This window comes from Ctenopharyngodon idella, chromosome 4 (assembly GCF_019924925.1).
Source record: "Ctenopharyngodon idella isolate HZGC_01 chromosome 4, HZGC01, whole genome shotgun sequence".
NCBI classification, from domain to species: Eukaryota; Metazoa; Chordata; class Actinopteri; order Cypriniformes; family Xenocyprididae; genus Ctenopharyngodon; species Ctenopharyngodon idella.
The window spans coordinates 2,278,998-2,293,086 of record NC_067223.1 but is presented as its reverse complement, the minus strand read 5'-3'; the positions used below and the strand labels follow the sequence as shown (position 1 = coordinate 2,293,086).

General features: G+C 43.9%; 1 long non-coding RNA gene across 1 annotated transcript in view; it reads right to left on the bottom strand.

Annotated features, from left to right (window-relative positions):
* The window catches only part of LOC127511016 (uncharacterized), a 250,904-nt gene that overhangs the window by 72,555 nt on the left and 164,260 nt on the right, over nucleotides 1-14,089 (bottom strand). The gene's annotated exons all lie outside the window — the stretch shown is intronic.

Here is a 14,089-nt window from a genome sequence, read left to right as displayed (position 1 = left end):
AAAATGCGTGCAGGTCCCCTACCCTCTTGAGCGAGGCCAAAGCAACTAGGAGGACGGTCTTTAGGGACAGTACCTTTAACTCGACTGATTGCAAAGGCTCGAAGGGACGACCCTGGAGAGATGTAAGAACCAGGGTCAGATCCCAAGAGGGTACAGAGGGGGGCCGGGGAGGATACAGTCTCCTCGCCCCCCTCAAGAACCTGACGATCAGATTGTGCTTCCCTAGTGATTTACCATCAACTGCATAGTGATGTGCGGCGATAGTGGCAACATACACCTTGAGGGTGGAGGGAGACAGCCTTCGCTCCAGGCCCTCTTGCAGAAAGGAAAGCACTGTTCTGACCGAACATGATCGGGGGTCCTCTCGCTCTTGTTGAGAGGAACACCATTCGACGAACAGGTTCCACTTCAGCGCGTAGAGGTTCCTCGTAGAAGGAGCTCTAGCGGAAGTGATAGTGTCTGCGACCGCTTGCGGGAGATCACTCAGAACCTCTGCATCCCGTCCAGGGACCACACATGGAGTTTCCACAGGTCGGGACGCGGGTGCCAGAGCGTGCCCTGTCTCTGAGTCAGGAGGTCCTTCCTCAGAGGAATGGGCCAGGGAGGTGCTGTCGCGAGGAGCGTGAGGTCCGATAACCAGGTCCGAGTGGGCCAGTATGGAGCCACTAACAAGACCTGCTCCTCATCCTCCCTGACTTTGCACAGGAGCTGTGCGAGAAGGCTTACTGGGGGAAACGCATATTTGCGTAGGCCCCGGGGCCAGCTGATTGCCAGGGCATCCGTGCCAAGCGTGCCGCCAGTCAGGGAATAGAACAACTGGCAGTGGTCAGTCTCCGGGGAGGCAAACAGATCTATCTGTGCCTCGCCGAAGCGCTGCCAGATCAGCTGGACCACCTGGGGATGGAGTCTCCATTCGCCCGGAAGCGGAGGCTGCCGTGAGAGCTCGTCGGCTGCACGGTTGAGCACGCCTGGGACGTGAATGGCACGAAGCGACCTCAGATGCTTCTGACTCTATAGCAAGAGATGGCGGGCGAGTTGCGACACTTGTTCGAGGGGAACTCCCGCCCGCAGGAACGAAGGGTCCGACCACTTGGTGAGGGTGCGACGGCAGTTCGGTGTCACGGGGACACGGAACGTACCGCGCTGCCACGCCCATCTCGGGACCCGGCCGCGGAGCCAGTGTTGAAGCGGCCTCATATGAAGCAATCCGAGCGGCGTGACTGCGGCTGCGGATGCCATATGCCCCAGGAGCCTCTGAAAAAGTTTCAGTGGGGCCGCTGTCCTGCGCTTGAGCGTACTCAGGCAGGTCAACACTGACTGGACGCGCTCCTCGGAGAGGCGCACAGTCCGGGCGACCGAATCCAGTTCCATACCGAGATAAGAGATCCTCTGCCTGGGGGAGAGTTTGCTCTTGTCCCAGTTGACCTGAAGACCCAACCGACTGAGGTGAGCTAACACCATGTCCCTGTGTTCGCACAACTGCTCCCGCTAGCTGGCCAGGATGAGCCAGTTGTCGAGGTAGTTGAGGATGCGAACGCCCTGTTCCATTGCAAACCAATCCTGGGGACGGACGCATTCGAAAATGCGCTTCTGCGTAAGCATCTTGAACGGCAGCAGCGGACCGCCGGGGCAGGACGTGTTTAATAGCCTCAGCCTGCTTCTGGGCGGCAGAGAACTGCTGGGCGAAGCTCTCTACTGCGTCGCCGAAAAGGCCGACCTGTGATATGGGGGAGTCCAGGAACCGATACTTGTCGGTATCCCTCATATCAGCAAGGGTCAGCCACAGGTGGCGTTGCTGGACCACAAGCATGGCCATCGCCTGACCAACAGAACGTGCCATCACCTTAGTCGCCCGGAGGGCGAGGTCCGTGGCGGCACGCAGCTCCCCAAGCAGCTGCTGGTCAAGACCTCCCTGGGGCATTTCCATCAACGCTTTTGCCTGATGAACTTGCAAAAGGGCCATGGCATGCAGGGCGGAGGCAGCCTGTCCGCAGGCTCTGTAAGCTTTCTCTGTCAAGCCTGACGAGAATTTACAGGCCCTGGATGGGAGACGTGACTCACCGCGCCAGCTGGAGGCCGTTGGACACAGTTGCATCGCAACAGACCTCTCGACTGGGGGAATCCGCGTATATCCTCTAGCCTCCCCGCCATCCAGGTTGGTGAAGGCGGACGAGGGACTAGGTCTCGCACGAACGCTATAGGGCGTCCGCCAGGACCTGGTCACCTCATCATGCACCTCCGGGAGGAATGCCATCGGGGCGGGGTGCTGGGGACCAGCGCGGGCCGCCCCGAGGTACCAATCATCGAGCCGAGAAGGTTTGGGACACGGTGGAGGGTTCCAGACGAGCCCGACCTTCTCGGCAGCCCGGGAAAGCATAGCCGTCAACTCAGGATCGGGCTCGGACAACGCTACGGTCCCAGAGGGAGGTAACGCAGCCGAGTCCTCATCTCCTGAGGACTCTTGCTCACCTTCCGATGCCGCGATCGACATGCGGTCATCCGCCGGTGCTCCGAAAGAAACGGCTGGTCGCTCCGTAGAGGGATCAGCACGCTCAGTCGGCAACACCACCGGTTGCAGTGAGGTAGAGGGGACAGGGGCCCGCGGAGCGGCGCTCGGCGGGGAAGCCCTGACCGCGATCCTCAGATCACCCTGCCTACACGCCGACGCACCGTCACCCCGGCCGAAAGCCAGAGAAAACGGCGGAACGGGGCATAGGGGAGGGGACCCCCGCTCCCTGAGAACCAAGGAACGAGAGTCTCGATCTCAACACTGCAATAGTCATGTTCCCACAATGAGAACATGAACTATCCACAAAAGCTGCTTCAGCATGCTGAACGCCAAGGGACGTGATGCAGCGATTGTGGCCGTCAGCGGGGACCAATGAACGACTGCATCCAGTAACGCACAGACGAAATGACATCTTGAAAAAGACGCAGGGTTCGTCTGTGAAGCTCTTTTAGGAGGGGAAAATTCAGCTCTCTTGTGCTGAAGCACACAGGGAGTGTCACGATGTGTTCGGGTACACCACTCCCCGAACACAACGAAGGAACCGGCCCAAATTGCAACAGACAACAAGCTGGGTTTGGAAATTGTGCTGTAAAAACAGCAGTTGAGAGCTTTCAAGCTCAGGCTCCTCGGGAAGCTTGCAACCTCGCTGAAGTGCTGTCACACCAACACAAGACGCTATTTTCCTTCTCAAGGCTTGAAGAATTTACTCTGAAGTCTGAAAAGCTGGAACACAACTAGATGGCTCCGAAGCGAAAGACAGAGTACGATAGCATCTGCTCCACTATTTATACCACCTGGCGGGGGCGGTGCGCATTATGCAAATATCGCACGCCAACTCCATTGGCCTGTTGTAGTTCACTCAAAGCTGATAGGGCTCTCTAGCGATATCCCAATTCGTCGGTCACTACTGACGTACGTCGAACGTGACCGACTGAAAGGGAACTATTGTTATGAACAATTCAATATTATTTATTAATTTATTATTTTATGACCATCATGCTGCTTATTACATGGCTACTAAATAAACAAACACGAAACATTGTTTTGAGATTAAATCATTTCGTTATTAATAATAATAATAATAATAATAATACTTTTTCTTTGACATGGATGGATGGATGGATGGAATTACTATTATTATTATTATTACTTTTTTATTATCACCAAATGATTTTATCTTAAATCTGTCATGGGCTGGCTGTATAAATGAATTTACAAGGAAATACAAAACAGTCATTTTAATAATAATCCAACAGGAACACATAGAAGAACTTTTTCTTTGTAGAGATGACAACGTTATCAAAACTATGCCCGTTCACATGGATCCGCAAAAATGACTAAAAACTTTGTATTACACATGCCAGACAAGTAGTTGTCTATGTCACTTTGTAAAGAAAGATTACGTGCCTCATGTCTATCTATAGGAATACGACGCCTATCACAGCATCCATATATAAGCTCCTCAGTATTATCAGCAGCTATTGCGCTTCTCAGGAGCTAATTACCCTCCTCCATCCCTAGCTCCTCCTCTCGTCATGGATGCGCAGGGAGTTCTTGCCCAGAACAGAACCATACCGCCAATACAAATAAGGTGGATAGACTAAACACGTAATATGCATGTGCTTGCCGTCACCGTTTTCACAGATTTGCATTTTTGCAGTTTACATGGAGATGACAACGGTATTGTTTTCAAAAACGTGCACTTTGAAACCCATTTTTAAAAGTTTGCATAAAAATTTTCTATTTTTAGTTGAAAATGGTGTCGTGTAAACAGCCCCTAAATGAGGGAACTAATGAGTAAATTAATTAACAGGTGAACTGAATGAGAGAGGCACAGACTGAAAACTAGGTCACAGGGCAAAACAGGAAAACAACCAAGACACAACACACGTTACAAAATCAATGTTTCATGTCATTTTTATAAATTTTATTTTTATTTTATTTAAGCCATGTAATAAGCAGCTTAAAGCCAGATTTACTAAACGGGGCAAATTAGCCTGAGAGCGCAAGTCCAAAAATGTGCCAATGGGAGTGGCAAGTTTTGCGCATGATCTACTGCCGAAAAGCAAATTAAAGAACACAGACACAGTCAAATCATTTACATAATGACCAACGCAATCTGCCAAGAGCAGTGCAAATTAGCGTTGGGTCGCAAATAAGCAGAGCTGATGCTCATCAGGTGCGGGTCGACACAGGCGCAACTTGTTACATGTAATATACGGATAACGTCTTCTTCTGGCATTCCAAATAAATTAATAAGAGTGGAAAATATTTTCTCCCTTCTACCACGCGCTTTCTGTTCTCTGCGGTGTCTCCTCCTAGCAGCAACAATTGCAGCCATGTCGCAAAGTGGGTTAAGACATGCTTTTTTGGGGCATTAAATAATGACGCAAATACCAGTAAATTGACTAGCGCAAACATTAGTAAATCGCATTGCGTGATTAATTTAAATACTCTCCTCCCATAAATTTTGCATCTGAAAGGGAAACTCCTACAAATGCAAAAACAACTCAGTCCACACCTTTTCAGCACTAATTTTGCACTGTGTCTTTAGTAAATCCCAACAGTAGTTTTTTAATGCCAAAAGAGGGTTTGCGCAGGCGCAAGCTGTTAGTAAATCTGGCCCATAATATCCAGTTAGACCCCCAACAAAAGGGGTTTATTCTACAATAATGACCAGTGTCTGTCAATCCCACAATGCATTGCAGTGAGCTCAGTAAAAAATGTCCAAGATGGCAGAAAGAGCCAAGAGAAACTGTTAATTACAGCCTAAGTGTTTTAATGCTAACATGAAAAGAGCAGCTTGCCACAGCTATTCAACATGAGCATCACACATTAGATGTATATTCCATATGTTAATGAGACTAAAGGCTATTAGAGGCAATTAAAGGGCTCACAATTCAATATTGTCCACATTACTGACATGTAGTGTCCTTCAAGCAAAGCTCATCATGGAGACAAAATCACTACAGTAATCAGTTTATTGTATACTGTTAATCTATTGCATATTGTTATACATAATAATGATATGCATTTCAAAACAATCATCTTTCATGTAATCTCTATGAGCAAAGGTAAAATTTACTTAAATGTTCTCTGGGGTTTTCAACAAAGACTAGCATTTAATTTAAAAGAATAAATAAATAAATAAATAAATAAATAAACCCTGAGAAATGTAAGGCTCTTAGTTGACTATCAATTACCTTTGTGCATGTTCACTGTTCTCAGAAGTATTTCCTCAGAACGTTTTTAATTATGTCTCATTCTAAACAGTTACCAGTGCAGATTAATAACATATTTCCAGATAAACGGTCGGTTTTCATGCTTGATGAAAATAATTTCAAAAGGAATGAGAGAGGGACAGAGGGGGTCTGAATCTTGCTGAATCTAAACGACCGTTTTCAAATGTCACAATTTCCACACTCCGGTCGACGGGCTCTCGTAACTGTAAATTGCTTTTGCAAACCCTTCCATTTGCCCGCTCTCTCCTGATTCCCATCCCTGTAAATAAATTTTATTTTGTAATGTTAATAATCATGATGTTTGGTGGACCAAAAGCACTTCAACTTTCATTTAGCTTATTCAATTACCACCATCGCAGGAGGAACATGGCGTTTGTGGCGTGTGCGTGACTGAATGCTATCATAATGCATTTGATGAAGTTTAATGGGTCTGGCTAGTTAATGGTGGTGATTTTACAGTGTAAAAGACTGAATTTTCATTTAAAAAAAAAAAAAGAAAAGAAAAGAAAGTGTTAAACAAACACAGTGGCCAGCAGAAATGTGCTTAGCCCCCCCAAGGATTTTCTAATGATTTTCCTGTTTTTACTCTGTGTCACTTTCATTAAAAATAAAAAAATCATTAAAAACCTAAAAAATAAAATGAGGCTTAATAATGTTTTGATGGGGGATGAGTCAATTGCACGTTCAGGTACGCATTAGCGCATTAACAGGCACGCATTAGCAAATGCCGACCACATTGAGCTCCTCATCAACAGTGATCATAATGGAGCGCTATTAAATATGAAGCAAAAAGTGAGTAGCTACCCTTAACTTTTTGAAGATTCACTCACTTTATAAACATCAAATATAGGTTTTAATATAAATTCTTGCACTTTGTTCACCATTGCCTAGTGGTGATGAAAAAGATCAAATGTTATTTTCAATCATAACATACAGGCTAATGTGTTAAACAGGCATCTTTTGCGCCTCACCTGCTTTTCAGTTTCTCGCGCCGTGTCTAGTAAAAAGTTCAACTTTTAAAAACACATATGGACGTGGTCTTTTCCATTTTGTTTGCATTTTTAATAGCATAAGCATGTTTCTTCATTTAACTCATTCATCATTATCTGTTCCGGCCAGTAGGTGGAACTGTCCATAGACATATAAATACATAGACGCCTATGTGTCTATGGGACAGTAGTCGACAAGTTTCAATAAACCGTTATTAATTCAAAGGGCTGATTATGTAATAGTAAACATGTTCAGCGAAATTGATACCATGCTTAACAACTGTGCATACTTTACAATGTGACCTTGTAAATAATAATTTAAGGCAAAAATGGAAACTTAAATAAGTACAAATCAATAAATCAGGGTATTTGAAGTTATTGATGCACTTTTTTTTCTTAGTGCTGTCATTGGATAGACAATATTCCCACAGATGTTGTCTCTACTCACCTATAATTGAGCTGTCTGATCAACAGTTTTATATTCAGCAATGTTATTGATTTCTTAAGGGTTTGTGAGCAGCATGCATTATGCAATTACTGTTAGGTGTATTGTTGTATTGTTTGCTGACTTTATATAGGCTGTTTTTATCATTACTGTTAGTTATTTGTTGTGTGGTGATGCTAAAATAGTGTTTTGGTGTATTATTGAGATCTATGTGCTTTTATATAAATGTATTGAATATATTATTTTCTTCAGAAGCCAAGAAGTCAGAATTTGCATCACATTAAGTCAAACCTGTATGTAACTAAACCATAACAATTTAAAACATCTTGTTTGTTTGGAATTGCCTATATCCTAAACAAACTGCTACCCCCCGAGGTCCTAATCAGACTCAACTAAGAGTCATATAAAACAACTAAATTATGATTATGTTGTTTTGTTGATCGATAATTTGCTGAACAAGAAATCTGTATTTGCCTGGAGCAGAATATATTAGCTGAATGAAATGTTTTGCACGAACAAATAAGTTCAAATTGGCAACAATGTAGTGTTACTAAGGGCAATTATTAAAGGGTTGGTTCACCCAAAATTGAAAATCATTTACTCACCCTCATGTTGTTCCAAACCCATAAGACTTTTGTTTATCTTCGAAACACAAATTAATATATGTTTAATATTATTTCATCAGTTTTTAAATCTATTGAAAGTCCACGCAACCAAAACTTTCATGCACAAAAAAGTAACAATGTTGAATGTTAATGTATAGAATATATAGTTTATATATATAGTAATAATGCTAAACAATGTTTATATGTGGAAAAAAATACTAAATTTAAATTTGTTCATTGTTGTTACAATGTAATTACACAAATAAGCAATAAGTAACATCAATTAACTACATGTACTTACTATATGGTTAAGGTTAGGGTTTGGTTTAGGATTAGTTTCTTGTAATTATGCATAATTTACAGTTATTACTAAGTAATGTGTAACTACGCCACCATAAAATAAAATGTTACCCAGTTTTGGTTGTGTGGATTTTCAGTGAATGGACAAAAAGAAAAAGTAAATATTAAAAATATCTTCACTGTGTTCCGAATATGAATAAAAGTCTTATGGGTTTGCAATGAAATGAGAATAAATTATGAAAGAATTTTAATATTTGGGTAGACACACCCTTTAAGGCAGTTTTTAAGAGATTTAAAAAAAAAAAAAATCTCAATGCATCATTTACCCATGATTTTTTAACTTTTAGTGAGTAACAGAGTAAAAGAAAATGCAAACACGCTCATTAGCAAACATGCAAACAAACACTGTGGGAACTAGCCGAAAATGAGATGAGGGAGGCGTGCTTGCTTGGCGCAATATAGTTCGACTCCTGATACGTCAATGTGTGTGTGTGCAGTCACAATGATTACTGAAGTGCTGATTAACTGATGATTCATTTGTGTGTATGTGTGTGTGTGTGTGTGTGTGTGTGTGTGTGTGTGTGTGTGAGAAAGGGTTGATTGAATGTGCTCAAAATACCTAATTATATTGTTGCCCACCAAAGGTACAACAGTGCCAGGAAGAAAAAATAAGTTTTAGAGAGTTTTTGTAAATTATTGGCAAACCAAAATAATTACACCATGTCATAGTTCTTTTTAAGTGCTGACTCCTGCTAACTTGCCTAAGGTACATGAAATCCTAATGAGCTGGTTACATTAAAACAATACTGCCAAACCACCTGAAGTCAAACTTTATTTATTTTTTATTATTTTTTCCTCCTCCATTTTAATCGTTATGCATTTGCAAATTGGGAAGACCTATTACTCTGGCTATAAAAACTCATTTGATCATGGCAACTTTTGTTTTTCCAATACTTTAACTCATCTAAATCTTTATTTATTTATTTATTCATTTGTTAATTTTAATATGTTTCTTGAGGAGGTTCACTTCTAATGTTATTTATTTATTTATTTATTTATTTTTGCACACACACACACACACACACACACACACACACACACACACACACACAAACTGTCTCTGTCTGAAATGATCAGTTTTTAAAGGACGGCTCCTTTAATGTAAATGGCCACTGTTATGATTGGCTAACATCATTGCAGAGGAAACAGTATAAACAGCCACTTGCTATTGCACATGAGTAAGTGTTTTGAAAACATTATCCATATAAAACTGTCATTTACAGACAAAGTATTATGAAATCATTATGTGGTTTGTGATGCAGCTGCTGTCAGATCCAATATAATTGGCTGCTGTCAACAAAAGTTTCTTCGCAAGCTTTCCATTACACTGTGCCTCGTTAAAAAAATAATAATAAAAAAGCTCCGGACAAACATATATCCTCATCCAGTTTCCATTGTTCCATATCCTTATTGTTTCCAATGCTGGGATCCTTCTGAAGTTAGTACACTGTTTAAACTGTGTAAACTGTTTAAACCAGACGTGCCAAAGCGAACGTTTGTTCACTATTCCATTTGTCCTGTATGTCAGAAACTGAACACACATCTGTATACTGTATCCATCCAGTGTAGACAGTGTCAGTGATTATAATAGGTTCTATTTGCTTTTGACGCACACCACATCCAGTCTAGGCAAATATCAGCTGTTAAGCAACTGTTGACGGGATGCCAGTCTGAAGGCCTATGGTGCGATGATGTACAACTATTCATTGAAGTCTTGCTCTGGAGGCAGGCATATGCAAATGTATTTGCCCATGTGATGTCACATATCTCTCAATATCATAATGAGACGTTTTTAGAGCTTGATTAAATAAATGTCTTGTTTATAATTAAGCTATGAAACTTGCTTGTCTTAATGGTACAAATACATCTTATATGTCAAAAGATCAAGGCAAATTTGATTTCTAAGTCCTGACCCATTTAACCAATCTCAGCATATTTTTTAAGATATACAAGACTCAATTATACAAGATAAAAAAAATAAAAAAAAAGATAATGACTAATTTGATTTGTTACTTTAAAAAAATTAGTCAGCAAACAAACTTAAGTATTTAAGTTGAAACAGGTAAAAACTTTTTTTTTTTTTTTTTTTTTTTTTTTACATTTTTCTTGATTTTCTTGATTAATAAATCTGCCTATTATGTTTAACAAAGCAAATAAAACTATTAATTAGTGCTGCACTTTTTGTCACGGATGCTCTGAGACATGGGTAAGATCCAACTGCAGCTTTAATGAGAAATCCTGAAGAGAAGTACAATGCCAGGCAACGGGTCAAAAACCATGCAAAACCATCCACAAAACAAGAAAAACAAGAGACAAGACCTGGAAGCATACACAGAAGAGCAATGTAACAAATAGATAAACCTTGATAATGATGACTGAAACAAACCGGGTATAAATAGGCAGAAACAAATAAGATGAGTGAAAACAGCTGTGTGCAATGAACAGTGATTTGTCCGGAACAAAGGATTATGAAAGATGAAGTCCGTGATAGTGAGAATGTCTGAGGTAGAGTGCCCTCTGGTGGCTGTCAAGGGCAATCCAGCAGGTGATCATGACATTACCCCCCCTCTATGGAGCGGATTCTAGATGCTCCAACAAGGCAAAAATGAAAGTGGCAAAAATGACCAGGGTGGAGCTGGCTGAGTAGATGGCCAGGGCGGAGTAGGCTCAGCAGATGGCCAGGGTGAAGCAGGCGACCACCACAGTAGCACAGACAGGCTTGAAGTCCCCCACGGTGGAGTAGACGACCACCACAGCAGAGGAGACATGCTTGAAGACCCCCACGGTGGAGCAGATGACCACCACAGCAGCGCAGATGGGCTTGAAGACCCCCACGGTGGAGCAGACGACCACCACGGCAGCGCAACCGTGATGAAGACCTCCACGGCAGAGCAGATGACCACCACAGCAGCGCAGACGGGCTTGAAGATCCCCATGGTGGAGCAGACGACCACCACAGCAGTGCAGATGGGCTTGAAGACCCCCACGTTGGAGCAGACGACCACCACAGCAGTGTAGACGGGCTTGAAGACCCCCTTGGCAGAGCCAGTGGATCTAAAGGCCAACACAGCTAATTAGGCAAAACTGGAACATAAGGCACAGAGAGTTAGCGTTGGCCATTAGGGCCATAACAGGACAGACAGGGAGCTCAGGAATGCCCTCCAAGGCATTGCCCTGAGTGACCTCTCCGGTCGTATTGAGGCAGGCAGACAGTTCAAAAATGATCTCTGAGGTCACGTTGAGACAAACAGGAAGTTCATGTGCGACCTCTGCGTTCGTGTTGAGGTGAACAGGGAGTTCAGGGCTGACCTCCTTGGTCACCGCCGAACAGTCAAAAAACTCATGGACTGGAGCAAACTCCTGGGCTGGAGTGGGTTCTGAGGCAAACTCATGAAATGAAGCGGGCTCAGGAGCTGATTCATGGGTTGGAGCAGGCTCGTTGACTAGAGCGGGCTTAGGACTAGAAACAGTTGAAACAGGCTCAGGAGCGGACTTATGGACTGGAGCGAACTATGGAGCGGACTCATTGGCTGGAGCAGGCATTGGAATGGACTCATGGACTGGAGCGGACTCACGGGCTGGAGTGGGCTCTAGAGCAGACTCACAGGCTGGAATGGGCTCTGGAGTGGACTCACTGACTGGAGCAAACTCTGTTACCTCTTGTTACCTTGTTTTCTCATTATGGTTCACACCTGTCTTAGCTCGTTTGCCACCCTTTATATTCCCCTTTTGTTTTCTGTCCTGTGCCAGATTGAATCTCTGCTCTGCTTCTATAGTGGCAAATCTGGACATTTTGCAGCAACCTGTCCTTTAAAAGCCAGAGCTCACCAGTAGATGGGGGAGTAGTGGTGAGCGTTACCCTTTGTGCAATTCCCCTGTGCTCCGTACCCTGCTGCCCGCCATTGTCATTTGGGGGCCTTTTTCAAGGCCTTGTTTGGCCCTGGTGGATTTCGGGGTTGAAGGAGGGTGCACCCATGCGCATACTTCTCTCACCGCCTGAGCCCGGCAGAATGGAATTATGATGTTGGTAACTGCTGGCTTTGGGTGAGTGGTGAGTGGTGATGGGCTGGAGGGGGCGGCAGAGCCCTTCTTGGTCTGAAAGGATCATAAGAATCTTGAGTTCATCCGTTCAGAGGTTGAACTCTCGACAGGCCAGGTGGGCCCTTTTCTTTGGTCTGTTCCGTTTTACCCTTTCATACAGGCCTGGGTCCAAGAATATTAAGCGGGACGCTGTGTCTCCTCTCTTTGCCTGTCCAGGGGAAGAGGTGCTGCTCAACACCATATTACCCCAGGGTGTCGTGGTGGCGGCAGTTTCCTGGGGTGTTGAGAGGTGGGTCAGTGAGGCCTTGCGAGGAGTGGAGGTCCAGAAAGGTTGCCCTAATGGTCAGTTGTTTGTTCTGGGGCCATTGCATCCTTCGGTCCTTGAGTTGAGTCATTCTTCTAGGCTGGCCTGCCATCCAGGTGTGTGGAGAACATTGGCTTTTGCCCACCAGTGCTTTTGGTGGCCTTCACTATCCCAAGATGTCGGACAGTTTGTGGCGGCTTGCTCGGTGTGTGCCCAGAACAAGACTTCTAACAAGCCTCCCTTTGGTCAGCTGCAGCCTCTGCCCATCCTCACCTGCCCCTGGTCCCATTTTGCCCTGGACTTTGTCAATGGCCTCCCTTCTTCCAAGAGCAATACTGTGACAGTTGTTCATTACCCATCCCAAATTGCCCTCTGCTAAGGAAACTGCTCTGGTGGTAGTCAATCACATCTTTAGGATTCATGGTCTTCCCAAAGATGTGGTCTCTGACAGGGGGCCCCAGTTTGTTTCCCATTTTTGGAAGGAGTTCTGTCATCAGATGCTTATGCAAGTCTGACTTTGGGATTCCATCCGCAGACCAACAGTCAGTCCGAGCGAGCTAATCAAGATTTGGAGCGTATGCTCCGCTGTCTGGCATCCCACAATCCTGCCACCTGGAGCCAGCATCTCACCTGGGTAGAGTACGGCCATAATACACTTCCCGTGATGGCCACTGGTATATCTCCCTTTCAAAGTTCTGTTGATATTCAGATGCTGGGTGCAGTCTCAGGACATCCAACCCCTCCTTGATTGAGAACTTCCAATGTCGATGGGCCTCTTCCATCCCTGGAGCGCCCGGGATCGCTCCTGGAGAGGAGTGGCGGGGTGGTGTTACTGTCAGGGTGGCGGTCTGATCAGTTAAGGGATGGTTTGTGTTGTGTCCTTGTTTGTCTGGACCACATAGTGATTGTCATGCCATGTGCTCTATCCCCTGTCTGCTTTGGCTTCCAGATCTTATCCTTCGCCTCCTGCTGGGCTGACGTAGCACTCTCTCATACCTGGCTGGAATCATCTCTGATCCCCTTTCTGACTGTGGCCTCACTCTTCTTTCCTGTGTTCCTGATTTTGTGTTCCCCTTGTTATTCAATAAAAGACTGATATTCCCGCAACTGATTCCCCTCTTTTACCAACTCTTTTAGATTTTGAGAGAAACTTCTTAAGGATTTTACCCATTTTGAGAATGTAGAGATTGAGTTAAAGTACTGCATATGATAAATATATTACATCATGAAACTAGATGAGGTAAAATAAACTGTCAAGGCTATAACAATTTTCTATGCCTTGTACATTGGTGGGGTGGGATTCTTGTTTTCAAATAATATGTTTGTTTTTTTTTTTGTTTGTTTGTTTTTTTTTTAATTTGCACACATTCACACTTATTCATAAAACACAAAACGGCAAAATGTTTTTTGTCTTGTCACATTCAGTTTTTAATTAAATTAATGGCATAAACAATTCAGCCAACATTATCATTTTAAAATGGCATCATTTGAAAAAAAAAAGTAGTTTGCATCACTGGATATTAACTTCTATCATAAAACAGCTGTCAAATATTAAATGTTTAACTACTTAAATCTTACCTCACATTCTTTCACT